The sequence below is a fragment of the Ictidomys tridecemlineatus genome, chromosome 10 (genome assembly GCF_052094955.1).
Source record: "Ictidomys tridecemlineatus isolate mIctTri1 chromosome 10, mIctTri1.hap1, whole genome shotgun sequence".
NCBI lineage: Eukaryota > Metazoa > Chordata > Mammalia > Rodentia > Sciuridae > Ictidomys > Ictidomys tridecemlineatus.
In genome coordinates, this window is record NC_135486.1 from 3,911,606 (window position 1) to 3,926,854 (window position 15,249).

At 52.2% G+C, this 15,249-nt stretch overlaps 2 long non-coding RNA genes across 2 annotated transcripts in view; one reads left to right on the forward strand and one right to left on the reverse strand.

Annotated features, from left to right (window-relative positions):
* Positions 1-160: 160 nt before the first annotated feature.
* Positions 161-15,249, reverse strand: part of LOC120887449 (uncharacterized) — a 259,915-nt gene continuing 244,826 nt past the window's right edge. The window contains exons 3-5 of the long non-coding RNA XR_013426335.1: positions 8,261-8,370; positions 3,245-3,471; positions 161-2,470 (exon numbers count right to left, since the gene is read on the reverse strand). This is a non-coding gene — a long non-coding RNA (uncharacterized LOC120887449). The remainder of the gene's footprint in view (positions 2,471-3,244; positions 3,472-8,260; positions 8,371-15,249) is intronic.
* LOC144367101 (uncharacterized) lies at positions 10,245-13,309 on the forward strand. The gene is made up of 2 exons (XR_013426338.1): positions 10,245-11,706; positions 11,890-13,309. It is a non-coding gene; the product is annotated as an uncharacterized LOC144367101 (long non-coding RNA).

The window sequence follows — 15,249 nt, forward strand, 5'->3', positions numbered from 1 at the left end:
GGGAACTCAGATTCTGAGGGTGATTCTCACCATCGTCTGAGCCACCCCCACACCGCTCAGGCCAGAGGCCTCCGAGCAAGGCCCAAATGATGGCATCCTTGGAAAGCGCCTGGTGTGGTTCTCCTGCATGGTCAGGGCTGAGGACCACGACTCTAAAGTGTTGTTTTTTTTTTTTTACCATCCTGATGCTCGTGAGCTGTATCCTGCAATCAGGGCATGGCTTATGAGAAATTGTAAACCTTAAAGAGCTCCATGAGACTGTGCAGATCATTGTGAGCATCTATCCTTATCATCCATTTATTTTCCAACCATTTCCAGGCCCTGCCTGGTCCACGTTCTCCGCAGACCCCTCCTGTTTGACAACCGGGCTGCTGTGACTGGACTTCCTGTAATGTGCCAAAGCAAACGCTTCATCCTTGAGGCCTATTTGGGTGTAGATTCCTGCCGCAGAGCGTGGAAAGCAGCTCAGCTCTTGCAGTGCCTCGGGGGACTCCAGAGACGGCAGAGGCTCTGCTAGAGTTGAAAGCCAGGCAGAAAGTGGTTTCCGAGAGCAGGGATAAGAACTCTGGTTTAATGCACTGATAGTCACCAGGCGTTTCAACCAGGTTAGCAGATTGTCTTCCTCACGACTTTATGGCACGTACCAACGAGGCATCGTGGGGACGCATTTTTCACAGAGAAGAAAACTGCAGTTCCAGATTGTTTTGGACCAAATGCCGAGAGCCGGAAGGACATGACTCCCAGTCCTCTGGGTCCTTCTCTGCAATCACTCCCATCATTCCATCAAAACTGTGGTCACTAATTATAACTCAACATTTAGAAATTGCCAAATAAAATAGTTTTTCATATCTTCACACCTAATTTTCACTGTGGACTTCTGCAGTTCTTTGCCAAGTGCACTGGACAGGCCCTGGGACTAAATCTTAATGAGCAGTTTTCAGGGTGTGGTCCTGGGGCGAGCAGCATCAGCAACACCTGGTTGTTAGAAATGCAGATTCTCTGGCCCCACTCAGACCTACTGGATCAGTGGCTCTGGCAGTGTGTGTCCTAACAGGCCCCCCAGGGGTCCAAAGCACGTTAAAAGTGGAAAACACTGTGTAGAAGATACCCAAATTCTAGGAGTCATTAGGTGGGTAGGTGGGGAAGCCTGTCTGACCCAACTCATCCCTCGTCACTCCAGAGCCCACGCTTGTGACCACTGGACCTTAGCACCTCCCCAAAGCTGAAGGAAATGGAAACATCTCTCCCTAGAGTATCGAGGGGTGGAGCTGAAGAAAGTGTGGCTGCAGGAGACTTCCTGCTTCCCCTTCCTGCCTGACGAGGGGACCTAGACCCTCTTTTTCTGGAGGTGACTTTCAGCAGCTCAGAGCCAGAGGGATCTGCAGCAGGACTGTCTCCCTAAGCCTTCCCAGGTGCTTGCTTTCGGTGCTGTCCCTGCCCTCCTTTGTCACCATGCTCCGCCATCTACCACGCTCTGTCTTAAGGGAACAGAAGCGTCTGGCTCTGGCGGGTCTCAGTCTTCACTGTCCCGTGGGGATGCCCACGTGGACCTGCGCTGAGGACCTGCCCGCTCCTCTCTTAACCTGCCTGTGCTAATCCCATCTCCAGACCCAGCCAAAGACCCGAGTGGAACTGAGCGTGGGAGAGGCCACCTCCCGCCCTCAGCTCGAAGCCTGCGGGACGGCTGCCTCTTTCTTCCTCCTCTTCCTCCTCCTCCACTGACTTTCCCTTCTTCTCCTGTTTTTCCTCCTTATTCTGCAGCTTTCTTGAGCTAGTTCACATACCAGACAGTTCTCCGTTAAGGTCCAGAATCCAAAGGTTTCAGTGTATTCACGAGGCGTACAACCACCGCCACCCCCTGCCCTAGATGTGTGATCTGGTTCTGGGGATGCAACCCGCGGTGCTCCACCACTGAGCTGTGGCCCCAGCACTGTTTTATAAAAAGTGGCCGGAGCTCTCTGGTCCTGAGCTTTCAGGAGCTCCGTGGCAAGCGTCTGCTGAACCACCCTGTGCTCCTTCCAGCTTCAGTGGGGCTAAGGAAGGTCCTGAGCACCTCCTCACTCCCTAGTGGTCTGCCCTCTGCCCAGCCCTCCACCCGCACGACTCTGCTTTCCTTAGGTCTTTCTGGAACCCACTGTCATGCCCATGAGGTGGGTTTTCCCCTCTGGAGGTAGCAGGACAACTAGTGAGAACTGAGTTGAGGAGAAAGAGGAGAGCAGATTGGGGGGTGGAATAAGGTGGCCTTACTCTGCCCTGCATGCTCCACCTTCGATGGACCAGTGACTCTTCCAACAACTCCAGGATGACCATTTTGTGGAGGAAGGTCCAGAGGTCAATTTTCCCGGCTAGCACACAGGACTGGATTTCCTCGGTTTGATTTCCTTAGTGAGGAGACTATTATCCCAGGTGCCAAATAGCCGTGGCAGGGCCTCAGAACAGTAGCAGATGGCCCTGGGAGGAGTAGGGGTTCCTGGAATCCAAATGTCTGAGTAAGGACCCCATGAGTAAGCCAAAGTGACGCGGCTCCTGGCAGCCTCAGAGCCAGCCTACTCGCTCCTGCCCAGAAGCAGCCGTGGGCAGCAGAGTGGGCAGCAGAGTGGGCCCAGTATTGCAGAGTGCGGTTTAAAGTGTGACCTACAGCCCAGTGGAGGCCACCGTTCAGGCATGGCGGGCCTACGGCACCGTGAGCCCAGGTGCCGACCTGTCACCCTTCGGCAGCCAGGCCCAGGCATGGAGCAGCTGGGGCTGCAGAAGCCGGCTCCACACAGCAGTACAGGCCAGGACCTGCAAGAATAGACCATCCCATGACCTCAGCCCCCCACTCTCTGACCCTGGGAGAGGACAGAAGTGGGGCAGAGCTGAATGGAAGTCAGGACTCAAGAGGTGACCAGCAGCATCGTTACCTTTCCCAACCCTAATTGGCCTATGTTTGGAGCAATAGCAGTGACCCACGTGCTACCTAAACCCCTTGGCTAGCTCATGGGTTGGGGAAAATCTGTTACAGGATTCCCTCTCGCGGTGCAAGAGTTATGTTTCTTTTCTTCAGTAAATTCTACTCTTTCTCTCACTCATCCTGGTTTGTGGATTTCATTCTTTGAATCTGTGAGACAAGAATCCAGAAAGAAGGAAAGCTGGCAGTGGGTTGCTGAGTTCTCTGAAATACTGAGGGGCACAGCCCACCTTTGAGAGCTACGACCTGTCCTAGACCCCACCTGCCCACAGACGCAGAGAAATGCACTCTCACCTGCCAGCAGAAGAGGGAATTGAGCTTCACCCCTGAACTTGTTTCAGAAGGACTGCAGACCAGGTTCTCTCTACTGTGGTCATGATGTGTTTGGTTTTGTTGAGGAGACTACGCTGGGCACTGTAGAATGTTGGACACTTGCCCAGCCTCTATCCACGAGACGTCAACGTATCTCTACTGGTCCTGTGTGACCGCTACAGGTGTCTCCAGACGTTGTGAAAGTCCCCCTGGGAACAAAAGCATTTCTGGTTAAGAATCACTGAGGTAGGTAAGTCTGAGACCTCTGCTGTGTCTGTACAATGGGAGGTGATCACAGTACTTGCCACTCACCCAAAGAGAATTGTGGGGACCCACCAAGTAATGGTTCTGCCCGGCCTCCGTAAAGGGCAGAGCTTGATACAAATGTAGGTTGTCATTATGCCTCAGAGAAGTACCAGAAACCGGAGTTGAGGGGATCATCACGTAAATCAGCGTAATGAGCAGCCCTGGGGCTCGCAGGGCGGCCTGGTTCTTGTGTGGACAGTCACCGCAGGGTTTGGGGAGTGAGCCAGGCCAGGAGGGGGTGGCTTCACCACTCTCAGAGGCTCCGTTAATCATGTGGGTGAGTGTGATGGAGGGGCTTGGGGAAGAAGATCAGAACAGGCTGAGCACCGGAGGCAGAGAGCAGGGGAGGCTGGGAGGCTCTGGGGCACCCCAGGTAGAGAAGCCGTATTGCTGGAGACGGGAACCAGGATAGTGGCGGGGAGGGTGTCAGGACGGGTGACACTGAACCCCATCAGCTCTGATGCCCAAGGAGGGAGGCTTCCAGGCCTGAGTGCGTTATTACAGTCCTGGGTCGAGACGTGGGCTGCTGGAGATGAACTGCAGGGAACGCAGCGTGTGCTCCTGAGACCAGCAACAGGTATCAGAAGACCTTCTACAACCTGGGGCACATGACCCACCGGGGCACATGCTCAAGGAGAGTCCTTTGGGGACATTAGGGTACAAACATGGGGAAAGAGAACACAATTAAATCAGAAAGCATGTACGTGACGTCATTCCAAGACAAATTTCCTAACTTGAAATGAGCTTTATAGGTGTTTGATCTGAAGTTTATAAAACAAACTACACTACCTTTCATTTGTGTAGCATTTTGCATACACAATCCAGCAGGTAGTAGGAACTCAATAAATATTTATTCTTTTCTATTTTCAGAGAAAATGATCAACAATGAATGGCACACCATGTGGCCCTCAGTTTGTCTTTGCATTAAAGGAGGGAGTAACGCTGGCTTCACCATCTCCATTTTACCTATTTAGAACAGGCTCTGGGAGGTAGAGCTACACCCAGAGTCAGAGAGCACTGGGCGATGGGATCCAGACACGGCAAACCCACGTGTCCCAGTTCCAGTTCAGGATCTCAAAGCACCCCACATTGTCCCACACGAATCCGAAGGAGCCCTGCCAGGTCTCCCAGACTTGGCACTAGAGACTTGGTGAATGTGTCCTTTAGGGAGGCAAGGAGGCTGATCCTCGGTGTTGGACGAGCAGGACCACAAACACTGAGCAACCCCACCCTCTGATCCTCTTGACTTGAGGCGAAAGGGGCCAGGACTTGGCCAAAGGGGCGTTCCTGAACCAAACTCCCTCCAGAGAAGACGAACCACCTTCATCTCAATCAAGCACAAGTGGCAAAGGCAGACTCTTGAGTTCCTGGCCACCCTAGTGGAGCAGACCCTGGAGATGGGGCCCTGGAATTGGCCCTTTTCAGTAGCTCTTCCATGACTTTTGTGCATAGCAAAGTCTAGGAGCAAAATCGAAGGTGCATATTGATTTCTCGAGGATGTTTCTCACTTCATACTCTTCCCCAGGTTTGAGACAGAACAAGACAAGTCTCTGGGGCCCGGGGTCCACTCTGGGCAAAGCACAGGGGCTCCTGTGGCTGTGTGGCACGTGGGCCGGGCTCAGGGCCTTGCACCGTCATCCTCATAAGCCCACCTGCCTCCCGCGGGCCCTGCCCACGCACAGTGACGGTGGAGCTGGGGCTGGAGCACAGGAAGCCGCCGGCCTCCTCCACCCCCAGCAGCCTGGAGCCCCACACTGCGCACTAATTAGTCCTATTTTCTACCCCAGCTTCTTAAAATGCTGCAATATTAACACCTACCAAAATAATTCCACTCCCTACGTCAATGAGCTGGCTGCACCTAAACAGAAGCACTGGGAGACTGCAGCACTTCCTGCTGTGTTGTCGGAGCCCGCAGGAGTGTGTGTGTGTGTGTGTGTGTGTGTGTGTGTGTTTACACACATTCATGCACTCACACGTACTTGCACATGCTTTTTGTCCAAGTTATCATGACGATTTAATGAGTCAATACATGAAAGTGCTTAGAACAAAGCCTATTACTTAAGACAAAAAGCGTATTTTGCAAGAACTAGAGGAGAAGGGTCAAAATCTCGGTTCTGTTACTGACTCCTGCTAGGCAAGCCCTGGTGGGCAGTGGCTGGGCCTCTGCACACAGCCTTGGCTGCTGTCGACTGACCCTTCTTCCAAAGTAGAGGCTTCCTAAGCCTGCTGCTTGAGGGTTGGGGTAATTCCAGTGGCTTAAGGGGTAGCTGGCCTGGGCTGCTCCTGCCTGACCGCTTCTCTCATCCTAGTGTCCGGCCTTTTCCCTCAGGAAGTCAAGGGCAAATCTTCTCCTGAAAATGCACGGGGACTCCCTCTGGTTTTCCTTGTGTGTGTGGGTCAGGTCCCCCCAGCCCACGGGATCCTTTTCCCCAGAGATCCTCCTGAGCGAAGGGAGCGGGCCCCGCTGGCTGCCTGCTTGTGTCCGTGTCGGACTGTGCACACCCTTCACACTCGTCATGCGAATGTCATCTCCATACTCTTCAGCGGACACATCACCCCAACTTTACAAACAAGCGACCAAGGCCTAGAGAGAAACCTGCCCGGGTCACCAGCTGGGGGAGAGGGTCTGTCTGGCCTCTTAGAACACAGTGCTCGCGCTCTCAAAACGGGGAGAGTCCTGGGATGGCCTGGGATGGCCTGGGGAGCTCGTAGCCAGAACCCCGGACCCGGAGCCCTCCACAGACTGACGAGGTCTGGCGAGGAGCGGGAGAGGGTCTGCTGTGTGTCTGCCGCCTCTGCCCGGGGTGCTCATGTCCTCCCAGGACTGGAAACCTTCTTCTGTAGATCTTGACTTCTGGGGACGTCCTCCTGACCCCCTGGACACAGAAAGTCCAGCATCTTACACTCTGCACAAACCTCCTTCCCAGCCCTCTTGGCAATCACGACTTTCTATCCATTTGTGTGATGATTTGATAACATCTGACTCCCCACACTAGACTGTAAGTTCCACGAGGGCCAGTCCTGGGCCTGTTCACGCACACTGGGGTTTCTTCAGTGGAGAGTGGGTTCCTGGTACATTGCTGACATTCAATACTTATCAGATGTCTGGTGACCAAAAGCAGGAATAGGGACCAAATGACCTTGAGGTCACATTCAGTCTCTAGCTCTATGAATGCCATCTACCGTCAGGAGCAAGGAGCAAATTCTGTATGATGCTTCCCAAGAGACCAGATTCAGATTAAGAAGTAGCTCAGAAGGCACAGCTTTCCTGACATCACTGGTTGACAGATGACCCCAGGATGTCTGAGCAGCTGCTGTCCACTGAGCTGGGAGATGAGCCATCTGAAAGCAGGGAACGTTCTTGCTGTGGGCACCAGTGTTTCCCCAGAGCCCAGATCAGAGACTCTATCTTGATGGTAGAGGCTGGAGCACATCTTCTTGCACGGATGATTGAAATAGGCCACCATCCATGAAGTACAAGTGTGTTCTACTCCTCCTTTCTCAGTGCATATCCCTCTCCTCTCAAAAGCGCTTTTAGGAGTCACTGAAGCAAGACTTGAAATATGTGTCCTTCTGGCTAGTGACATTACAGAGAAAATGATCAACAATGGACGGCACACCATGTGGCAACATCCCAAATGAGATAGCTTTTGGGGGGAAAATGCAGTTCATGGAGCCAAGAGGCAAGGTTGCAAAAAATGCTATGCTTTGTAAACCAAAACAAGCAAAGCTTCAAAGAAAAGCATCAAAAGGATTTGCACAAAAATTCAAACTTCAGGTCTTTTTGACTCATAAATATATTAAAAAAAAGGAGTGGCTTGCAAGACTCAACGTCCTCTCCACCTACATATGAGCACACGTGTGCTTCATGAGATGCACCCAAACCTGCTTAGATCACCTCTGCATCAACGTATCTATTTTTTTTTTTGTGTGTGACAGTATGGCTAGATCAAATGCATGGCAACTAGTGATCCTCAGTAGCTAACAAGTGGCTTAATTCTGATAAACTCAGTAATCTAGTTATCAATACATCCTGAGACATTCTGGCTCTCAGGATGCCTCCCGGAGTCCCCAGAAGGTCTTGGCTCTCTCTTGGGCAAGGACGTGCTACTCGGTTATTTCAGAGCCCTGGTGCTTTCTTAAGGCCTGGTGTAGGGAGTTTGGGTTAAATAGTGTCCTCCCAACATTTCTGCCAACCCAGAACCTTGAAATGTGACCTCATTTGGGATAAAGATCTTGCATACACAATGAGTTAAGAATCACAAGATTAACTAGGTTAAGATCCCGAGGTTCTTAACTGATCGTCCTGATCACCTTAATGAACTCCTCCTGGATGAGGTTGGACCTGTGGGCTGAGAGATGACGTCTGATAAGAGAAGAAAGGGACACACAGGGACAGAGTCTGGAGGAGGCGAGGCAGGGCCCTGACCACACTTTGGTTGGTATGTGTGGTTCCTGGCCAACTAGACACATACTCTTTTCACTTTTCTGGCATGGAAGAGGAAGTACACTCCAGAATGGTGAGAGAAGACACTGCTGTTGTTCTAAGGCACAGGTTTGTGGTAACGTGCTATGGCAGCCCTAGAGAACTAATGCATCTAGATGCTAAGGGGTCTATCATTGGGGGTCGGGGGACAGGCACAATCCTTGCCAGCCTCCTGGGGTCCCCTGGGGCACTTCTCTCTGACTCACCTGCAGGTGGGTTTGCACAGTTCCAAGAAGAGGTTCCCAGACTCTGCCATCCCCGTCCACTGACTTGTCTGGTGATCAAGAGCCACACGCGTACACACTGATCTCAGCACCTGAAATAGGCCCACGAAACATCAAAGGGTGCTTCCAGAGACCTGTGATTTCAAAATTCCACATTTAAAGCACCCGTTGCAAGCCAGAGACACGGAGGGTGAGTGTCTGTGGACAGACGACTTCAGCAGCCCCGCTCCGCCGAGGAAGCCGAGCCGCTGCGAGCAGTGCGTCCCCGCAGCAGGCACCCGAGGACCCCCACCAAGAGTCTCCCTTCTTTGGGTCTCCATCTGCACCCTGGGTGTAGGCATGTCCCTCTCCTGGCCTGAGACTGACAAGCGGGGCCACGTGGTGGGAAGGGCAGGACTTCCCTGGGCTACAAGAAAGGAACCAGGCTCTGCCACGTCAGCAAATCCCTGGCACAGGACATCGACAAGCATGGATTGTGTCGCAGCTGGAAGGGACAAGAGCTGAGGCAGCAGGTGTCCCTGGGGCTGAGATGGGAGGTGAGGAGCCCGGATGACCATCAAGGTCTGGAGGTTCTCCTCCGTGACAGGCATGGGGTCAATAATTTGAATCCGCCAACCAGCCGCCTGTGGGAATCATGAACAGCGTAAGGAGAGAACGTTTCCTTTGGTAAGCACAGGGCAGTGGACGCATGCTCAAGAAGTGTGCGGTCCAGTGGGTGATAGTACCTCACATGTTACGGGGACGGGCTTCTATCTCCTTCATCCTACCTTCCTGTCTAGAAGGCACTGTGATAGCATTGACCCCAGTGCCTCAAACTCTTCAGGGGCACTGATTTCTAGAACGACTTTCCTGGATTGCTTGTAAGTAATTCTTTCTCACTCCGAGCAGGGTTGCGTGAGTGCTCTACTTAGACGACGACACCTCTTCCACACCTGCATTTTCCCACCCAGGAATGTAATGTATTTGTGCCTTTATTAAAGCAGAGCATTTACTAGATCTTGCTGGAGTCTCTGGGCTTCAGTTTCCTCGTTTGTTAAATAAGGGGATTGAATTAGATGAGAAGAAATCTCTGACTCAAACATTCACTGGTTCTACATTTAAAATATATTCTTTTCAAAATACTTTTTTAGCACTGACAAAACTTCTGCTTCAGAAACCTTCCAGTCACTATGGAATTATCGGTCGGCTGGTTCTTCTGCGCTTCTGTTAGTGAGAGCTGCCTAATAAACTCCTGCATAGTCAGGCTCCCCCTGTGGGTTCCTGGGCATAGGCTTGTTCCTGGCCAACTAGATCCACACTCTTCACTTTTCTGGCTTGGAAAAGGAATACGCTGGAAAAGTCTCCCCAGTGCCTTGAAATCATGGGAATCTGCTCTGCCTCCTTTGAAGAGCCGGATATTCTGCTACAAATGGATTTAAGGGTGATAACACCTAGGTTGGGCTCTGATGGCCTAACAGAGTCCACAGGTGTCACTGTGGATGGCCCCTTTACCGCTGCCCATCAAGACACCCTGAGCAGCCCCAGGACACGTCGTGAGAGAATGACGGGAGTGTGGGTTGTCACTTATGGCAAGTTCAAGTCAAGCTCCTCAGATGAAGCTCTGCTTCACCCTTCTGTGCCAGTTCACCATCCACCTGCTCGGATTCCAACTGACGTGGGAAGGCGATCGGATGAAAAGATCTAGGAGTCATTTCCCCCATTTCTCTTTATTGCCTCTGGTCCTGGTTGGAGACAGGCAGGAAGTGAGGTGCAGCCATAGTGAAAACCCAGGCAGTCTTTGATCAGGGTTGCAGAACCTCCTCTCTCTCTAATGGCTTAGAGGGTGGAAGGAAATCCCCAGACGCTACATCAAATACCTGCCCTGAGACCACATTTCCTTCCACAGTTGGTCCAGTGAGCGTGGACAGCTCAGAAAGCTTTCCACCTCCTGGCTATTGGAAACCTTCTCTGATAAGCTGGTGTGTGGTGGCGGGGGGAGCGGGGTGGGCGGAGGCTCCTGGGTTGGTGAGAACTGCCTCTGGCTGCTTGGACTCTCAGCCAGTGTCCACCCAGCTGTCCGGTGCTGACAGCAGCCTTGTGAGCAGGGGTGAAGTGCAGGTGCTGAGCTCAGGGCTTGGTGGGCAGCACTCAGTGCCCAACCCCTATCCACCGTGGGTGCCACAAGAGCTCAGCTCCGTGTCTCCTCCTCACGGGGACTTTCCTCATCACCGCAGAGGCCCTGCTCTCAGGGCTGCCGTGACACGGTGTTTGCAGTGTTTCTGTTCAGCATGAAGCTGTCTTGCACTGCGTTAAAATTAGTAGCTTCTATGAAACGCCCAAAGTTAATGTCTTCCCACCAGGAGCTCCTCACAGTCAGTGGGGACACACAGAGAAGGCTCAAAGCCACTTGTGGACTGATCTGAAAGGACGGCTCAAGACAGAAAGCTCCTTCTGCAAAACTAGAAGAGAGGCTCTGTGTCTCCCCAGCAGCAACGGAGGCAGCGAGACGCAAACAGGTTCAACAGTCACCCAGACGAGGGGTGGCCAAGAGACAGAGAGGGACAAGAGATTGAATCACACAAGCAAAAATTCCCATATGAGGGAAATCACTAGGAAAAATGTCGACGCACTAGAATGAATGCTGCCTCGACTCCCAGAGTTCACAGGACTGAGGAGCTGTGAGGAGAGCATTAATATGGATGAACTGGGCCACGTGCCCCCGGTTTGCAAGGAAAAGGAATCACGAGCACTCAGCCGCTGACAGGCAGTTTCACCTTTCAAGTCCAACCTATCTGCTCACGAGCTGAAGGCAACTGCTTCCATGCATGGGAGAAACAAATATTCATTGGTGGGTCACTCGAGACTAATTTTTATAGGCCCTGCAATTTGTAGCTCTGTGTACAGTCAGCATCCCGCAGACTGGGAGGAGGACGGGGAGGAGGACCGGGAGGGGAGGCTGGAGACTGAACCTCTGCAGGTTTCCTGCACACCGCTCCCTCCTCTTCTGTGACATTTTATCTTCTCAGCTTGTGACAGACAGGCTGGGTGAGAACTGCGGTAGATGAGGGCTGGTTACAGGCCTCTTCTCCATGAAACATAAGCAGACGGTGCCTCCCCAGCTCCAGGGCCTCCTCAACAGAGACTAAGCACTGGCCATGAGGCCGGGCATGAGAGGGGACCAGTGCGGGCAGGAGGGAGGCCGGCAGGGCTTATTCCAGCACAGGACCAGCCCTGTCCCGGGTCAGGGCCAAGTCGTGTTGACCTTGGAAATGACTCAGACATGCTCCAGCTACTCCTCAGCATGGAAGGCCACCTCACAGTGGCGCTTAGAAAAACCATCTTCAGTGTCAACTGTTGGTCTGAAAGTTCCGGGGGCATTGCCGAGGGTGGAAATGGCTCCAATTCCACCTTCTCCTGCCTGGCTCTGCCTTACCCTCTGGAGAGAGCAGGTAAGTTGCTCAGCCATTCAGGGTTGGTGAGTAATTGGGAAAATGAGGAAGTTGAAGTAGATCATCTCCAAAATGACGCTCTTAACACTTGGAGATAATAAGAACTTTCAAAATCTGATGAGAACTGTAAACCTTCTTTCTAGAAGAAAACACACATATGTGACTTTCAGCATTTACTTTCAGGGAATTGATGGACACACAGAACCCATCCATGGACCCTGGGTCCCTGCTCTCCAGCAGGCTCTCCTAGCATCTTGGGACTATGAATTCTTACCAAAAAGGGGTAATACGCAGGGCACTGGCTTCTGCCCTCAAAAACACCAAGTTTAAATTCAATATTCCAGAGAGTACCGGTTCAAAATAAAAAAAAGTCTGGTGTCTTGAAGTTTAATTCATACAATATTATAACGTTTAAATCAAAGGACTTTAAATTATTAGCCTTAGGTTTCTTATTGAATATTTTATAAATAAAATTAAATTTTCTTAATGCATCAAACTTTCTACTTGCACCAGGATTTCAAAGCAATTTCCCTTGGGGGACAGTGCTTTGTCCTTGGACAGCAAATTTATACAAAATAACCACATTTTAATGGGAACGAACATTCATTTGCGAGACCCCTTTGGCCCTGTTTGGCGTTGTTCTGGAATGTCAGGAAGACAAAGGCGAGGACTGAGCCCCGAGAAGAAGCACTGTGGACACTGTCACCGACGCCCTTTTAGAAATCTATGGAGTGGGTGGAACGCTTTGAGGATGGCTCCAACGTGTGGAATAGGAGCCGGGTCAGTGGGAGCAAGAGGTGGCCAGCAGGGCCATCTCACCAGAGGGGGAAAGCCCAAGACCCTGTCATACCCAGAAGGCAGCCCAGTGTCCCCTGGGGTGACAGATTGGAGGTCTCAGCCCCTTCTAATTCACATGCGCTTTTAAGCTAAAAGCTTCCACAGCCTAAGGCAGGTGGGGCCAGGGCGCCTCTGGGACACTCTTTTCCTCCTTTCTCCCATCTTTTGTAAAAAAAGTGTCAGAATGGAAAGCAGAAATACTTTCCTGTGTCAGTGCCTGAGACCATCATTTCCCTGGGCCAAGGTGTTGAGTCCCCAACGTCCCCTTTTCTAAGCTGCAAATATTTTTGGAATGAAGAAATATTGTCTCTGTGATAACTTGGTAAAATGTGACGCAGGTTCTCCCAGTCAATGGCTCTCAGCCATCCACATGGGGCACGAAGGGACCAAAGACAGATGAGCAAGGACAGGCATGCCATGATCTGCATCAGGAAGAGGAGAGGCCCCGAGAGGCAAGGAAGGACACTCATGCTGAGAAGGGACGCCTGGGAGTGGGCAGCGGAGGGTGCCCAGGTGCAGGACAACGCCGGAGGACCTGGTGACCATGCACAGGGAAATCTGCCTTCACCTCAAATAATTCCAATCACTTGACAAAAATGATATGTTCCACAGGAGTTTGAATGTGTCAGTTATCTTATTTTGAAAACTTTTACACATGGTAGGCAGAAAAATATTTGTGGAATGAATGAAATTATCACCAACACCCCTGAGCCATATGATAACTAAGCTTAAAATCCTCCTCATTAAAATGCAGTTCTAAAGCTGAGGGCCCGAGTGCTGACTGAAGTTAATCAGTGATGGTCTGGCCATCTGTCCCAAATGAATGCCGTCAAGGTCACGCTCCATGGTTCTGCATACTGTGCTCCTTTCTAGTTGAAGAATATTTTGTATTCTGTCTTTGCTTTTCATTGTGGCTCTGTTGATAATGCACCTGTCACTACTATTAGTGACAATTAGAGAATTCCTGACAAGTGTCACATTGGATTTGCTCATTTGCATAGGGAGATATTAGCAATGTTTTCATTTTGCAGATTGAGATCCTGGGGCTTCAAGGCCATTCAGTAGCAAGCAGTGGAGCAGGTTCCCAGCCATCATTATGGGCCTCCCAGTCAGGGCTCTCAGCCCTTAAGGTGCCCACGTTCTGCAGCAAGAGGGCCCTGGGTCAAGGTTGCTGATAAGTGGGAGCCAGTTCACTATATAATTGCAATTAGAGTGAAAGGCTCCCGAGGAATAACAGGCACTAAGGACCTGGTGCCAAGGAGGCTGGCTTTGGTCTGGTGTTACTAAAGCTCCCTCTCTGCCAAAGCTGCACCCACAGGAGCCTGCTGCTCCTCGGTGAGACAGGTGACCTGCAGGGTGATCTGCCTCTGCACTCTGTGCAAAGGTGAGGCAAGCCACAGGTAACCTTGAGGAATGTGCTCTGAACCTTGAAGAATGTGCTGTCTCTCCCACTCCTCCCTGGTGCCCCTGGGAACCTACAAAACCAACCTGCCTGGCCCAGCTTTCTGGACAACCAGGCTCCCCCACCCCACTCCCACCCCTGCCATCCCTGGAAGGAATCTTGCCTCTGGCAGTTCCTGTACTCACTGCCTCCTGCCAGCCAGCTGGTGGAAACTGCCTTGCGCCAGCCAGGGCTCCAGAGCCTCACTGGTTCCTTCCTAGAGCCCTGAATGCAGGGTCTGGCTTGTGCTGGTAACGTCAAACCAGCTAGGGCCGCCAGTCACACCACCCCAGGGAAGCAGCGGGGCTCCCCAACTCCAGCCTGTCCAGGGGGAAGGGCCAAGGTGGGAGCCACAGACTCGCTGAGGGACAGAGCTGCTGCTGTTGGCATTTGAAGATGCAGCCTCCTTTAGTCATCCTCACTCTGCTGTGACGGTGACCAGAACAGCCTTGAGTCCCCAGCCGGGGAGCTGGGCAGGCCAGGCAGTGGCCAGGCTCACCCCCGGGGGACGTCAAAGCTGAGGTTGGGAGTCAGTCTTTCCCATGTCAGTCACAGGGCCTGTCCTGTGCCCTTGTCTGCAGGGTGCTCACACAGAGCATGCCAGCGCCTGTCCCCAGGGGAGCTCCTCTGTCCAGCTGGGGCTGCACTTCGGGTTCACTCTGAGGAGCCAGAGCGGGACTCTAAAACTCCCTCCTGCTGGCCTGCAACCTGCGATTTTGTGCAGTCGCTGTGCCCTGAGGTCAGGTCCACCCGCTGCTTGCTACCCTCTGAGCTCCTGAGGTGTCACTGACAAGCCCACGGTGCTGCTGCCCTGTCCTTCAGCACCCCTGGGTGTGTTGTGCTGCCAGGCCTGGGCCCTGGGGGGGGGGGGGGGTCCCAGGCTGTCGCTTTCTGGCTGAGCGGCCTGAGGCAAGTCCGGTCCTCTGAACCTCAGTTTGCTGTGTCACTGGCGTGTGGCTGAGGGAAGTCTGTCTGTACTGGGCCTCAGTGTCCCCTCTTTAGGAGGGAAGTGATCTGAGACTCCTTCCCGTCTATCCATTCTCTCAAAAGCTTTATAAATAAATCTGATGGTTGAGAAACAGAGTTCCCCGGAGAACTGTTTCCCAGGGAACCCAACCTGGGATATTTATGACAGGGTTCAAATAATATTTGTAGAAGGCCAGTCAGACACTGGAAGTGGGTAAATCTACCAGCAGAATTAATTCAATTTAATATAAATATCCCTCCAGAGAGGAAAAGAAATAGAACCCTGGCCCCTTTCCATG